Source organism: Delphinapterus leucas, chromosome 11 (genome assembly GCF_059928025.1).
Source record: "Delphinapterus leucas isolate spDelLeu-1000000601 "Yukka" chromosome 11, BTC_Dleu_Yukka2, whole genome shotgun sequence".
NCBI lineage: Eukaryota > Metazoa > Chordata > Mammalia > Artiodactyla > Monodontidae > Delphinapterus > Delphinapterus leucas.
The window spans coordinates 74345820-74361729 of NC_143139.1; positions in this window are offsets into that span (position 1 = coordinate 74345820).

Genomic DNA, 15910 nt, shown 5'->3' on the forward strand with positions numbered 1-15910 from the left:
CTTGTTATAAATTTAAAATATAACTGCACTCTACATATCCTCTGTTACCACCCCCATCCCAACACACACACATGAAACAAATTTAAGCAGCAGGAAGAGTTCATATTGTCTCTTTTAAAAAATGAAAATTGCTCATTTTCATACTGCTTTGGCATGGTTCAAGTTAATGATGTGCTCATGTGATATTGAAGTAGTAACTCCTGCAGTTCTAACAGCCTAATCGGGCCTCCAACATCACAACAGTATAACTAAAGCGTTGAATTTTACTCAATTTCCATCAGTGAATGGGATCTGAGACTCACTGCATGTTAATCACTGCAGTTTGGTAGGTCCCTTATTTATTTTGGATAAGCATTTCATTGGCAAATAAAGAATTAAGTGAGAAAACGAGCCAGAATTTGATAGACACTGGTGAGTAGTCATTTCTTTTGGCTCCCATAACAGAATTTTTAAGCCTATAGAAAATGAGAACAGATGTGGATAATAACACAATTTGCTATTTATGAATGCAAGGTTTTTCTGAAGATTTAGGAATTATCGTGAGAACTATTCATTGAACCTCAAAAAATCAATAAATATTAATATCAGGGCACAAATGTTTGCACTTTAATCTTAAACATGAAGACTATTTACCCATCATGCCTTTGAAAAATCCAGGCTGCCCTGAATACTTATGAACTGTGTGTCATCAGATGATTCAGAGAGCATCTCTGAACTACTTAGAATTCTCAAGCAGAGCAGTAAAAATACTTTCTCAGTAAAGGAAAGCTTGTATATTGTTCTTTCTGTATTTTCCCTGGCTCTTATGACTTAGTAAAAAGAGGACTGAATATGGAATCAAGAAAACTGGGCTTCCATATTGGCCTTGCCACTTAATAGCCAATGTGATTTCAGGTAAGTTCTTTAAAGTTGAAGTTATGTTTTCCACATCTATAAAATGACCATAATGGCACCTCCTACAAAGGGTTACTTGAAGATAAAGTGAGAGTAGAGTCTAGTATCCAGTTAATTAAATCTGATTTAGAAATAAGGATATCCCACAAAAACTTTAATAATTAACCTTATTCACTTTGGGAATTCTGTTTTGACCTCTATGAAGCTGATGACATCTTTCTGATGGAAATGAAGTGACAGGTTAAAAAAATATATGTTGTCTCCACTTTACCAGTTATGATAGCTATGATTGTATGGGACTGATTGGATATATATACATACATATGTGTATGTGTGTGTGTGTGTGTGTGTGTGTGTGTGTGTGCGCGCCAAGCTGTTATGGCATATTGATTCAATCTTTAATGAATTCTGAGCAATGGTCACTAAACGTATTTAACTGTTAAAATGGATTGCATCAGTCTATCACTTTTGTTATAAAGACTACTGTTTGGGCTCATTCTGAGAGAGACACCGTGGACTATTGGTTTACTAAAATATCATCGGGCTGATACACTGTAGAAACATTAACAGAGCAGAAAGACTTGTCCAAGCATCTTGGCAATCATCTATCACTACGCTCTGCTGAGTCCAAGACATCCTAGGATGTACTTGGGCAATCCTGGGAGGTGGTGAGAGGAGAAGTCGAGAGACTGGTTCCTGCTGCACTTGCTAGGTTTAACCCCACCAGCTCTGCTTTTATCACTTTGGAACACTGACCTTTTGTCTAAGACTTCATTTACACAAAGGGTTGGGCTGCTATAAAAATGTTTAACTAGCTGATCTAGTCCAACTTGCTCATTTTAGAGATGAGGAAATTAAAGGCCAGAGAGATGACAGAAATCACCAAAGATCCCTCAAAAGTCAGTCCTCCAATCAGGATCAGATAAAAGGTGTCCAGACTCCCAATCCAGGTTATTCCTACCACATTGTTCTCTTGACGATAAGATTTATCCCTATCAACTACTGAATGTTGCGCTCCATGCTAGTTATTCTGCCTGTATTTACTAATGACTCCAGCAAAATCTCTAAATACTTTCACCATTTGAAGATGAGGCTCAAGAATGTCAGTTTACCAAGCCTACATTAAAATCCAGTCTAACTCCCAATCATATATGTATATTTGCCAAGTTTCATTAAAGTTGAATGTTTCCTGTCAGCCACCAAAACAACAGACTATTTATAATGCAACCCAGAGGGACAAATAAGTGAATGTTGGATATTTAATTGCCAAATTTTGGCTCTACTCTTTATGTGTACTTTATAAAAATTGAGGCACAATGCATATGGATGTAGAAAGGCTAAATGAAACCTAATTTGAGAATTGCACTTGTCTCTTTCTGGGCTGGGATTATCAAAATCACCTCTTATTTTATGTTGGTTCTTTATTTTATCAGAATAAGCATGTGGCTTTTCCATTCCTTGATGTATCATAGATCATGCATTTGCACATATTAATTTCTTCCCTCATTCAAAAACTCTGTTGCTCATACTACAAATCAAATTTGTACATGTGCTCATAGGAGGGAAATAATGCAAAGATGTTTTCCCTCTGGCATCATCATTTTTCTTTTTTTTTTAACTTTTTATTTTATATTGGAGTATAGCCAATTAGCAATGTTGTGATAGTTTCAAGTGCACAGCAAAGCGACTCAGCCATACATATACATGTATCCATTCTCCCCCAGACTCCCTCCCCTCCAGGCTGGCATTGTCCTTTTTAAGTTTCATGTTTAAGACAGTTTTCTTTGCCTTCTGTATCCTCTAACACAGATAAGTAATGTAGTTTCCAATGCAACTGTGATATAACTCTGTTTTTGTCCTATTTTATTTTTCTTCAAATGTGAGTCCACATTTCATTTGTAGAGAATTGTAAAGGTAATGTTAGGGTGCAGAGTCCTTCAAAATCTCTATGATATGAAACAATAGCAGTTAGATCTAAAAAGGGACTGCGAAAGAAAAAGTGATCTATAAATGAAAATCAAAGAAAAAGACAGAATGACAAAACTTTTATACTGAAGAGAGTGAGGTGACCAGAAAGAAGATGTTTCTCATCTAATTGTTATTTACATTTCTTTTTTAAAGTTTTTTGGTAGTTGTCCTAGGGCTTAAAATATTACTCCTTACATTTTGTTTATGGTTTCCTTTGCTGTGCAAAAGTTTTTAAGTTTAATTAGGTCCCACTTGTTTATTTTTGTTTTTATTTTCATTACTCTAGGAGGTGGATCAAAAACAATCTTGCCGCAATTTATGTCAGAGAGCATTCTACCTATGTTTTCCTCTAAGAGTATTATAATATCCAGTCTTACAGAATGGGAGAAAAGATTTGCAAATGAAACAACTGACAAGGGCTTAATCTCCAAAATATACACACAGCTCATGCAGCTCAGTAGCAAAAAAAACAAAAAAACAAAAAAACCCAATCAAAAAATGGGCAGAAGATCGAAATAGGTATTTCTCCAAAGAAGACATACAGATGGCCAAGAGGCACATGAAGACATACAGGTGGCCAAGAGGCACATACTCAACCTCACTAACTATCAGAGAAATGCAATCAAAACTGCAATGAGGTATCACCTCACACTGGTCAGAATGGCCATCATCAAAATGTCTACTAACAATAAATGCTGGAGAGGGTGTGGAGAAAAGGGAACACTCCTACACTGTTGGTGGGAATGTAAATTGGTGCAGCCGCTGTGGAGAATAGTATGGAGGTTCCTTAAAAAACTAAAAAGAGAGCTACCATATAATCCAGCAATCCCACTCTTGGGCATATATTTGGAGAAAACCACAATTCAAAAAGATACATGTATTCCAAAGTTCATTGCAGCACTATTTACAATATCTGGGACATGGAAGCAACCTAAATGTCCTTTGATGGAGGAGTGGATAAAGAAGATGTGGTATATATATATATATATATATATATATATATATATATACACAATGAAATATTACTCAGGCATAAAAAAAGAACAAAATAATGCCATTTGCAGAGACATGGATGGACCTGGAGATCGTCATACTCAGTGAAGTAAGTCAGACAGAAAAAGACAAATATCATAGGATATTGTGTATATATGGAATCTAAAAAAAATGGTACAAATGAACCTATTTACAAAACAGAAATAGAGTCACAGACATAGCAAAAAAACTTATGGTTACCAAGGGGGAAAGGGGGTAGAGGAATAAACGGAGAGATTGGAATTGACATATACACACTACTATATATAAAATAGATAACTAATAAGAACCTACTGTATAGCAGAGAGAACTCTACTCAATACTCTGTAATGACCTATATGGGAATAGAATCTAAATAAGAGTGGATATATGTATATGTATAAATGATTCACTTTGCTGTACAACAGTAACTAACACAACATTGTAAATCAACTATACTCCAATAAAAATTACTTTAAAAAATATTACTCTTTAATCAGAGTCTACTTTCAAATAATACTGTAACAATTTACTTGTAGTACAATCACCTTATAACAGTATGTTACCAATCCCTCCCTCTCATGCTTTGTGCAATTATTGTCACATATTTCACTTTTATAAACCCAGAATCAATTGCTACTATTTTTGCTTTAGACAAGTAATGATCTCTTAGTGATTAAAATAATGAAAAATAGAATCCACCAGAGAGCAGACAGCAGAAGCAAGAAGAACTACAATCCTGCAGCCTGTGGAACAAAAACCACATTCACAGAAGGAGAGACAAGATTAAAGGCAGAGGGCTATGCACCAGATGAAGGAACAAGATAAAACTCCAGAAAAACAACTAAATGAAGTGGAGATAGGCAACCTTCCAGAAAAAGAATTCAGAATAATGATAGTGAAGATGATCCAGGACCTCTGAAAAAGAATAGAGGCAAAGATCGAGAATATGCAAGAAATGTTTAACCAAGACCTAGAAGAATTAAAGAACAAACAAACAAGGATGAACAATACAATAACTAAAATGAAAAATACACTAGAAGGAATCAATAGCAGAATAACTGAGACAGAAGAACGAATAAGTGACCTGGAAGACAGAATGGTGGAATTCACTGCTGCAAAACAAAATAAAGAAAAAAGAATGAAAAGAAATGAAGACAGCCTAAGAGACCTCTGGGACAATATTAAATTCAACAACATTGGCATTATAGGGGTCCCAGAAAGAGAAGAGAGAGAGAAAGGATGTGAGAAAATATTTGAACAGATTATAGTCAAAATTTTCCCTAACATGGGAAAGGAAATAGCCACCCAAGTCCAGGAAGCGCAGAGAGTCCCATACAGGATAAACCCAAGGAGAAACACAATAAGACATATAGTCATCAAATTGGCAAAAATTAAGGGCAAAGAAAAATTATTGAAAGCGGCAAGGGAAAAAAGACAAATAACATACAAGGGAACTCCCATAAGGTTAACAGCTGATTTCTCAGCAAAAACTCTACAAGCCTGAAGGGAGTGGCATGACCTATTTAAAGTGATGAACAGGAAGAACCTACAACCAAGATTACTACCCGGCAAGGATCTCGTTCAGATTCGATGGAGAAATCAAAAGCTTTACAGACAGGCAAAAGCTAAGAGAATTCAGCACCACCAAACCAGCTCTACAACAAAGGCTAAAGGAACTTCTCTAAGTGGGAAACACAAGAGAAGAAAAGGACCTATAAAAACAAACCCAAAACAATTAAGAAAATGGTAATAGGAACATACATATCGATAATTACCTTAAACGTGAATGGAGTAAATGCTCCAAACAAAAGACACAGGCTCGCAGAATGGATACAAAAACAAGACCCATATATATGCTGTCTACAAGAGACCCACTTCAGAACTAGGGACACATACAGACTGAAAGTGAGGGGATGGAAAAAAGTATTCCATGCAAATGGAAACCAAAAGAAAGCTGGAGTAGCAATACTCATGTCAGATAAAATAGACTTTAAAATAAAGAATGTTACAAGAGACAAGGAAGGACACTACATAATGATCAAGGGATCAATCCAAGAAGAAGATATAATAACTATAAATATATATTCACCCAACATAGGAGCACCTCAATACATAAGGCAACTACTAAGAGCCATAAAAGAGGAAATCGATAGTAACACAATAATAATGGGGGACGTTAACACCTTACTTACACCAATGAACAGATCATCCAAACAGAAAATTAATAAGGAAACACAAGCTTTAAATGACACAATAGACCAGATAGATTTAATTGATATTTACAGGACATTCCATCCAAAAACAGCAGATTACACTTTCTTCTAATGTGCACATGGAACATTCTCCAGGACTGATCACATCTTGGGTCACAAATCAAGCCTCAGTAAATTTAAGAAAACTGAAATCATATCAAGCATCTTTTCTGACCACAACGCTATGAGATTAGAAATCAATTACAGGGAAAAAAACGAAAAAAACACAAACACATGGAGGCTAAACAATACATGACTAAATAACCAAGATATCACTGAAGAAATCAAAGAGGAAATCAAAAAATACCTAGAGACAAATGACAATGAAAGCACTATGATCCAAAACCTATGGGATGCAACAAAAGCAGTTCTAAGAGGGAAGTTTATAGCAATATAATCCTACCTCAAGAAACAAAAAACATCTCAAATAAACAATCTAACCTTACACCTAAAAGAACTAAAGAAAGAAGAACAAACAAAACCCAAATTAGTAGAATGAAAGAAATCACAAAGATCAGAGCAGATATAAATGAAATAGAAACAAAGAAAACAATAGCAAAGATCAATAAATCTAAAAACTGTTTCTTTGAGAAGATAAACAAAATTGATAAACCATTAGCCAGACGCATCAAGAAAAAGAAGGAGGGACTCAAATCATTAAAATTAGAAATGAAAAAGGAGAAGTTACAACAGACACCACAGAAATACAAAGCATCATAAGAGACTACTACAAGCAACTCTATGCCAATAAGATGGACAACCTGGAAGAAATGGACAACTTCTTAGAAACGTATAACCTTCCAAGGCGGAACCAGGAAGAGATACAAAATATGAACAGACCAATCACAAGTAATGAAATTGAAACTGTGATTAAAAACCTTCCAACAAACAAAAGTCCAGGACCAGATGGCTTCACAGGTGAATTCTATCAAACATTTAGAGAACAGCTAACACCCATCCTTCTCAAACACTTGCAAAAAATTGCGGAGGAAGGAACACTCCCAAACTCATTCTATGAGGCCAGCATCACTCTGATACCAAAACCAGACAAAGATACTACAAAAAAAGAGAAAATTACAGACCAATATCACTGATGAATATAGATGCAAAAATCCTCAACAAAATACTAGCAAACAGAATCCAACAACACATTAATAGGATCATACACCAGGATCAAGTGTGATTTATGCCAGGTATGCAAGGATTCTTCAATATATGCAAATCGATCAATGTGATCCACCATATTAACAAATCGAAGAATAAAAACCATACGATCATCTCAATAGATGCAGAAAAAGCTTTTGACAAAATTCAACACCCATTTATGATAAAAGCTCTCCAGAAAGTGGGCATAGAGGGAAACTACCTCAACATAATAAAGGCCATATACGAGAAAACCACAGCAAACATCATTCTCAATGGTGAAAAACTGAACGCATTACCTCTAAGATCAGGAATAAGACAAGGATGTCCACTCTCACCACTATTATTCAACATAGTTTTGGAATTCCTAGCCTTGACAATCAGAGAAGAAAAAGAAATAAAAGGAATACAAATTGGAAAAGAAGGTGTAAAACTGTCACTGTTTGCAGATGACATGATATTATACATAGAAAATCCTAAAGATTCCATCAGAAAACTACTAGAGCTCATCAATGAGTTTGGTAAAGTTGCAGGATACAAAATTAATGCACAGAAATCTCTTGCATTCCTATATACTAATGATGAAAAATCTGAAAGAGAAATTAAGGAAACACTCCCATTTACCACTGCAACAAAAAGAATAAAATACCCAGGAATAAACCTACCTAGGGAGACAAAAGACCTGTATGAGAAAAGTATAAGACACTGATAAAAGAAATTAAAGATGATACAAGCAGATGGAGAGATATATCATGTTCTTGGATTGGAAGAATCAATATTGTGAAAATGACTATACTACCCAAAGCAATCTACAGATTCAATGCAATCCCTATCAAATTACCATGGCATATTTTACAGAACTAGAACAAAAAACCTTAAAATTTGTATGGAGACACAAAAGACCCCGAATAGCCAAAGCAGTCTTGAGGGAAAAAAACAGAGCTGGAGGAATCAGGCTCCCAGACTTCAGACTATATTACAAAGCTACAGTAGTCAAGACAATATGGTACTGTCACAAAGACAGATATATAGATCAATGGAACAGGATAGAAAGCCCAGAGATAAACCCACACACCTATAGTCAACTGATCTATGACAAAGGAGGCAAGGATATACAATGGAGAAAAGACAATCTCTCAATAAGTGATGCTGGGAGAACTTGACAGATACATGTAAAAGAATGAAATTAGAACAGTACCTAACACCATACACAAAAATAAACTAAAAATGGATTAAAGACCTAAATGTAAGACCAGACACTATAAAACTCTTAGAGGAAAACATAGGAAGAATACTCTTTGACATAAATCACAGCAAGCTCTTTTTGGACCCACCTCCTACAGTAATGGAAATAAAAACAAGAATAAACAAATGGGACCTAATGAAACTTAAAAGCTTTTGCACAGCAAAGGAAACAATAAACAAGATGAAAAGACAGCCCTCAGAATGGGAGAAGATATTTGCAAACGAATCAACAGACCATGGATTAATCTCCAAAATATATAAACAGCTCATGCAGCTCAATATTAAAAAAAACAAACAACCCAATCCAAAAATGGGCAGAAGACCTAAATAGTAATTTCTCCAAAGAAGACATACAGATGGCCAGGAACCACATGAAAAGCTGCTCAACATCACTAATTATTAGATAAATGCAAATCAAAACTACAATGAGGTATCACCTCACACCAGCTAGAATGGGCATCATCAGAAAATGTACAAACAACAAATGCTGCAGAGGGTGTGGAGAAAAGGGAACCCTCTTGCACTGTTGGTGGGAATGTAAATTGGTACAGCCACTGTAAAGAACAGTATGGAGGTTCCTTAAAAAACTAAAAATAGAATTACCATACGACCCAGCAATGCCACTACTGGGCATATACCCAGAGAAAACCATAATTCAAAAAGATATGAACCCCATTGTTCATTGCAGCACTATTTACAATAGGACATGGAAGCAACCTAAATGCCCATCGACAGATGAATGGATGAAGAAGATGTGGCACATATATACAATGGAATATTACTCAGCCATAAAAAGGAACAAAATTGGGTCATTTGTAGAGACATGGATGAATCTAGAGACTGTCATACAGAGTGAAGTAACTCAGAAAGAGAAAAACAAATATGATATATTAACACATACATGTGGAATCTAGAGAAGTGGTACAGATGAACCGGTTTGCAGGGCAGAAATTGAGACAGAGATGCAGACAGCAAACGTATGGACACCAAGGGGGAAAGTGGCAGCGGGGTGGGGTGGATGAACTGGGTGATTGGGATTGACATGTATACACTAATATGTATTAAATGGATAACTAATAAGGACCTGCTGTATAAAAAAATAAATAAAATAAAATTCAAGAATAAAAGAGAAAAAAAAATAATTTAAAATACCATTTATTTTAATATTTATTTTCACAATGTTCATCATTCTTTATCTCTCTGAAGATATAAGTTTCTATGTGGTATCATAGTCCTTCTGAAGAACTTCCTTTAGCTATTCTTGTAATACAGTTATCCTGAGAATAAATTTAGTTTTTGTTTGTCTGCAAAAGTCCATAATTCTCCTTAGTTTTTTTAAGGATTTTTTGCTGAGTAAAAATTTTGGATTGCTTTCTTTTTTTTTCCCCCAATACTTTAAAGATGTCACTTCAGTTTCTTCTGGATTGAATAGTTTCTGATGAGGTCTGCTGTAATTCTTACTCTTCAAGTTTTTCTTCTTCCACCTCCTTTCCCTTTCTCCTAGATTTCCCTAACACATGTGTTAGACCATTTGATATTGTCCCACAGCTCTTAGATGTCCTATTTTTTATTTTATTTTCTTACTCTTCTCTCTTTGTGTTTCACTTTGAGTAATTTCTATTGACCTATCTTCACTGATCTTTTCTTTGTCTGTCTAACCTACTGATAACCCTATCAAAAGCAATCATCATCTCTGTTACCATGGTTTTCTCTATGATTTTGACTTGATTCCTTCTTATAGCTTCTATCTCTCTGAAAAAATTCCCCAGCTGTTTATGATTCTTACCCACCTTTTTTTCAGAGACTTTCACATAATAATTGTAGTAATTCTAAATTCCCTGTCTGATATTTCTAACACCTGAGTCATATCTGAGTTCTGAAGTTGCTTTGCCTCTTGACAAAGGTGGAGGTTTTTTCTTGCTTTTTTTGTGTGTCTCATAATTTTTAGTTGAAAACTATACATTGTGTGTAGGACAGGAGTAACAGAGGTAAATATTATTTATACCTGAAAATATGTAAGGCTCTTCCTCTGAATATAGATGGTCATTGAAGTTTTATTGCCAAAACTTGGAAGCAACCAAGAGATTCTTCAGTAGCTGGGTGGATAAATATAAACATTCCAGACAATGGAATATTATTCAAAGGTAAAAAGAAATGAGTTATAAAGCCATGAAAAGACATGAAGTAAACTTAAATGCATATTACTTAGTGAAAGAAGCCAATCTGAAAAGGCTACATATTGTACGATGCCAACTATATGGCAAAACCATGGAAACAGTAAAAAGATCAGTGGTTGCCAGTGGTCCGGGGAGGGGGAAGGGTGAGTAAGAAGAGCACCAAGGAATTTTAGGGCAGTGAAATTATTCTGTATGCTATTATAATGGTAGACAGATGCCATTATACGTTGGTCCAAACGTATAGAATATCCAACACCAAGAGTGAACCCCAGTGTAAACTATGGACTTTGGGTGATGTAGGTTATTAATTGTGACAAGTGTAGGGCTCTGATCTGGGCTGTTGGTAGTAGGAGAGGCTGTGCGTGTGGGGGGAAGGGCTATGTGGGAACTCTGTGTATTTTCCACTCAATTTTGCTGTGAAACTAAAACTTCCCTGAAAAATAAAGTCTATTTAAAAGAAAGAAAAATGTAACACCTAGGTTCAGGGAGTCTACACGAACTTTATGACAGCCCTGTATCTTCCTAAAATATGTTACAAAAATGTAAAACCAAATTTGAGAAGACCGATAATTACCTGAACAAAACCATGCCACTGGGAATATGTAAAATACACTTGGACAGTAGTAAGTAGGCAGTAAGTGGCGATGTCTCACCATCCCAGAATGTTGGAGACAACACTGGAAAAGCAGGCAAATTAGACCAGATGTGTGGAGTCACCAATCAGATGTGGAAATCTCTAATATCAGCTAAGGAGCTCAAACTTAGAGGCCATGAGAAAGCAATAAAATTCTGTGCTGGGGAGTGATATGGGGAAGCTTGTCCTTTAACAATATGTGTCTGGTGGCCTGTGTGAGACAGAATGAAAGTAAGAAAAACCAGAATCAAGGAAATGAAATATTACATTATTACAATAGCCTAGGACTAAGGGGGTCGAGGACTAAATTGGGATACTAGCAATGCAAATGGGGGAAGAAAAGGAACCATTTGGGAGACACTGTAGAGAAAGAATTTATAAGACTGGTTGACTGATTTGATAAGAGTGATGAAGGGATAAAAGAAATCAAATATGCAAGGCTTCATGCTGGGATAATAGTGGTGCAATTTTCTCACCACTATCTTCAATCCTTCCCTTTCTAAGAGCTTTCTTCTCTGCCTTTAAGCTTGCCCATGCTTGAATTAGCATAAATGTTTGGAAAAGGTAAAAAACATTTATCCTCAAAATGTTCTTGAGGTAAACCATTTCTGAAATATGAATCTGTTTGCCAGCCAAAACTCAATTTATATTCAAACTGTGGTTTAAACAATCTGTCCAAACATGACAGATGTTGGAATCAATCGGTTGCAAGTCTTTTTCTTTTTTTTTTGTCAGCTTCAATAAACAAAATCTTCTGAAATTATCTTCTGTCAAATACATTTACTAAATCCTTGCAATGCATATGGACCTCTATAAAGTTAATTGAAAATCAAACTCTTATCCTTTAGGAGCTAAAAAGAAAGGTAATTTTTTAATGGTGGGGAGGGAAGGCTTTAAAAATTGGCAAGAGTAGACGAAAAACAAAGCAAAACAACTAAACAAAAACAAACAAAAAAGCGCCACACACACAAGAATTTTCTCTTGTAACTACCTCTCTAAAAATGTTTCATAACGTTTTTGCCTAAGGTTCCAAAAAATTTTTAAGGTTCCAATTCTAAAATTATGTAGAATATTTTTATCAGATCCTATAAGTTACACAGAAAAGCATGACTTTTGTATAACATTGTATTCTAATTCAGTAATTTGAAATATCTCCTTATTGGTTCATACTATATCTAATATGCTAGAGTCTGCGGAAGGTAATACTGTATAAGTGAGATGAGTCTGAAACTATTCCTATAGTTTTCTGTGTATAGGACTTTTGCCTCCTTAGGTAGGCTTATTCCTACGTATTTTATTCTTTTTGTTGCAATATTAAATGGGATTGTTTCCTTAATTTCTATTTCTGATCTTTCATTGTTAGTGTATAGGAATGTAAGAGATTTCTATGTATTAATTTTGTATCCTGCAACTTTACTAAATTCACTGATGAGCTCTAGTAGTTTTCTGGTGGCATCTTTAGGATTTCCTATGTATAGTATCAGGTCATCTGCAAACAGTGACAGTTTTACTTCTTCTTTGCTAATTTGGATTCCTTTTATTTCTTTTTCTTCTCTGATTGCCATGGCTAGGACTTCCAAAACTATGTTGAATGACAGTGTCAAGAGTGGGCACCTTGTCTTGTTCCTGATTTTAGAGGAAATGCTTTCATTTTTTCACCATTGAGAATAACGTTTGCTGTAGGTTTGTCACGTATGGCCTTTATTATGTTGATATAGGTTCCCTCTCTGCCCACTTTCTGGAGAGTTTTTATTATAAGTGGGTTTTGAATTTTGTTGAAAGTTTCTTCTGCATCTATTGAGATAATCATATGGTTTTTATTCTTCAATTTGTTAATATGGTGTATCACATTGATTGATTTGCATATATTGAAGAATCCTTGAATCCTTGGAATAAATTCCACTTGATCATGGTGTATGATCCTTTTAATGTGCTGTTGGATTAGGTTTGCTAGTATTTTGTTGAGGATTTTTGCATCTATGCTCATCAGTGATATTGGCCTGTAATTTTCTTTTTTTGTGATATCTTTGTCTTGTTTTGGTATCAGGGTGATGGTGGCCTCATAGAATGAGTTTGGGAGTCTTCCTTCCTCTGCAAATTCTTGGAAGAGTTTGACAAGGATAGGTGTTAGCTCTTCTCTAAATGTTTGATAGAATTTGCCTGTGAAGCCATCTGTCCTGTCCTTTTGTTTATTGGAAGATTTTTAATCACAGTTTCAATTTTATTACTTGTGAATGGTCTGTTCATATTTTCTGTTACTTCCTGGTTCAGTCTTGGAAGGTTGTTCCTTTCTAAGAATTTGTCCATTTTTTCCAGGTTGTCCATTTTATTGGCATATTGCTTGTAGTAGTCTCTTAGGATGCTTTGTACTTCTGTGGTGTCCATAGTAACTTCTTTTTCATTTCTAATTTTATTGATTTGAGTCCTCTCCCTTTTTTTCTTGATGAGTGTGGCTAAAGGTTTATCCATTTTGTTTATCTTCTCAAAGACTCAGCTTTTAGTTTTACTGATCTTGTTATTGTATTTTTTAGTTTGTTTCTATTTCATTTATTTCTTCTCTGACCTTTATGATGCAGAAAACTATAAGATACTGATGAAAGAAATCAAAGATGACACAAACATATGGAGAGATATACCATGTTCTTGGATTGGAACTATCAATACTGTGAAAATGATTCTACTACCCAAAGCAATCTACAGCTTCAATGCAATCCTTAGCAAATTAACAATGGTATTTTTCACAGAACTAGAACAAAAAATTTTACAATTTGTATGGAAACACAAAATATCTCAAATAGCAAAAGTAATCTTGAGGAAAAAAAAAACAGAGGTGGAGGAATCAGGCTCCCGGACTTCAGACTATACTACAGGGCTACAGTAATCAAGACATTATGGTACTGGCACAAAAACAGAAATATAGATCAGTGAAACAGTACAGAAAGCCCAGAATAAACTCATGTACCTATGATCACCTAATCTATGACAAAGGAGGCCAGAATATACAATGGAGCAAAGACAGCCTCTTCAATAAGTGGTGCTGGGGAAGCTGGACAGCTACGTGTAAAAGAATGAAATTAAAACACTCCCTAACACCATACACAAAAATAAACTCAAACTGGATTAAAGACCTCACTGTAAGGCCAGACACTATAAAACTCCTAGAGGAAAACATAGGCAGAACACTCTTTGACATAAATCACAGCAAGATCTCTTCTGACCCACCTCTTAGAGTAATGAATATAAAAATAAATATAAACAAATGGGACCTAATGAAACTTAAAAGCTTTTGCACAGCAAAGAAAACCCTAAACAAGACAAAATGACAACCCTCAGAATGGGAGAAAATATTTGCAAACGAAACAACTGACAGAGGATTAATCTCCAAAATATATAAGGAGCTCATGCAGCTCAATATCAAAAATACAAACAAGGGCTTCCCTGGTGGCGCAGTGGTTGAGAGTCCACCTGCCAATGCAGGGGACACGGGTTCGTGGCCCAGTCCGGGAAAATCCCACATGCCGCAGAGCGGCTGGGCCCGTGAGCCATGGCCGCTGAGCCTGCGCGTCCGGAGCCTGTGCTCTGCAATGGGAGAGGCCACAACAGTGAGAGGCCCGCGTACCGCAAAAAAAAAAAAAAAAAATACAAACAACCCAATCCAAAAATGGGTGAAACACCTAAATAGACTTTTCTCCAAAGAAGACATACAGATTGCCAACAAACACATGAAAAGATGCTCAACATCACTAATCATTAGAGAAATGCAAATCAAAACCACAATGAGGTATCACCTCACACTCGTCAGAATGGCCATCATCAAAAAATTTAGAAACAATAAATTCTGGAGAGGGTGTGGAGAAAAGGGAACACTCTTGCACTGCTGGTGGGAATGTAAATTGATACAACCACTATGGAGAACAGTATGGAGGTTCCTTAAAAAATTAAAAATAGAAATACGATATGACCCAGCAATCCCACTACTGGGCATATACCCAGAGAAAACCATAATTCAAAAAGATACATGTACCCCAATGTTCATTGCAGCACTATTTACAATAGCCAGGACATGGAAGCAACCTAAACGTCCATCGACAGAGGAATGGATAAAGAAGATGTGGCATATACATACAATGGAATATTAGCCATAAAGAGGAATGAAATTGGGTCATTTGTAGAGACGTGGATGCACCTACAGACTGTCATACAAAGTAAAGTAAGTCAGAAAGAGAAAACATTAGTATCGTATATTAACCCATATATGTGGAATTTGAAAAGATTGGGATAGATGATCTTATTTACAAAGCAGAAGTAGAGACACAGACTTAGAGAACGAACATATGGATACTAAAGGGGAAACGGGGGTTGGGATGAATTGGGAGATTGGGATTGACATATATACACTATTGATACTTTGTATAAAATAGATAACTAATAAGAACCTACAGTATAGCACAGGGAACTCTACTCAATGCTCTGTGGTGACCTAAATGGGAAGGAACTCCAAGAAAGTGGGGATATATGTGTACATATAGCTGATTCACTTTGCTGTACAGCAGAAACTAACACAACATTGTAAAGCAACTATA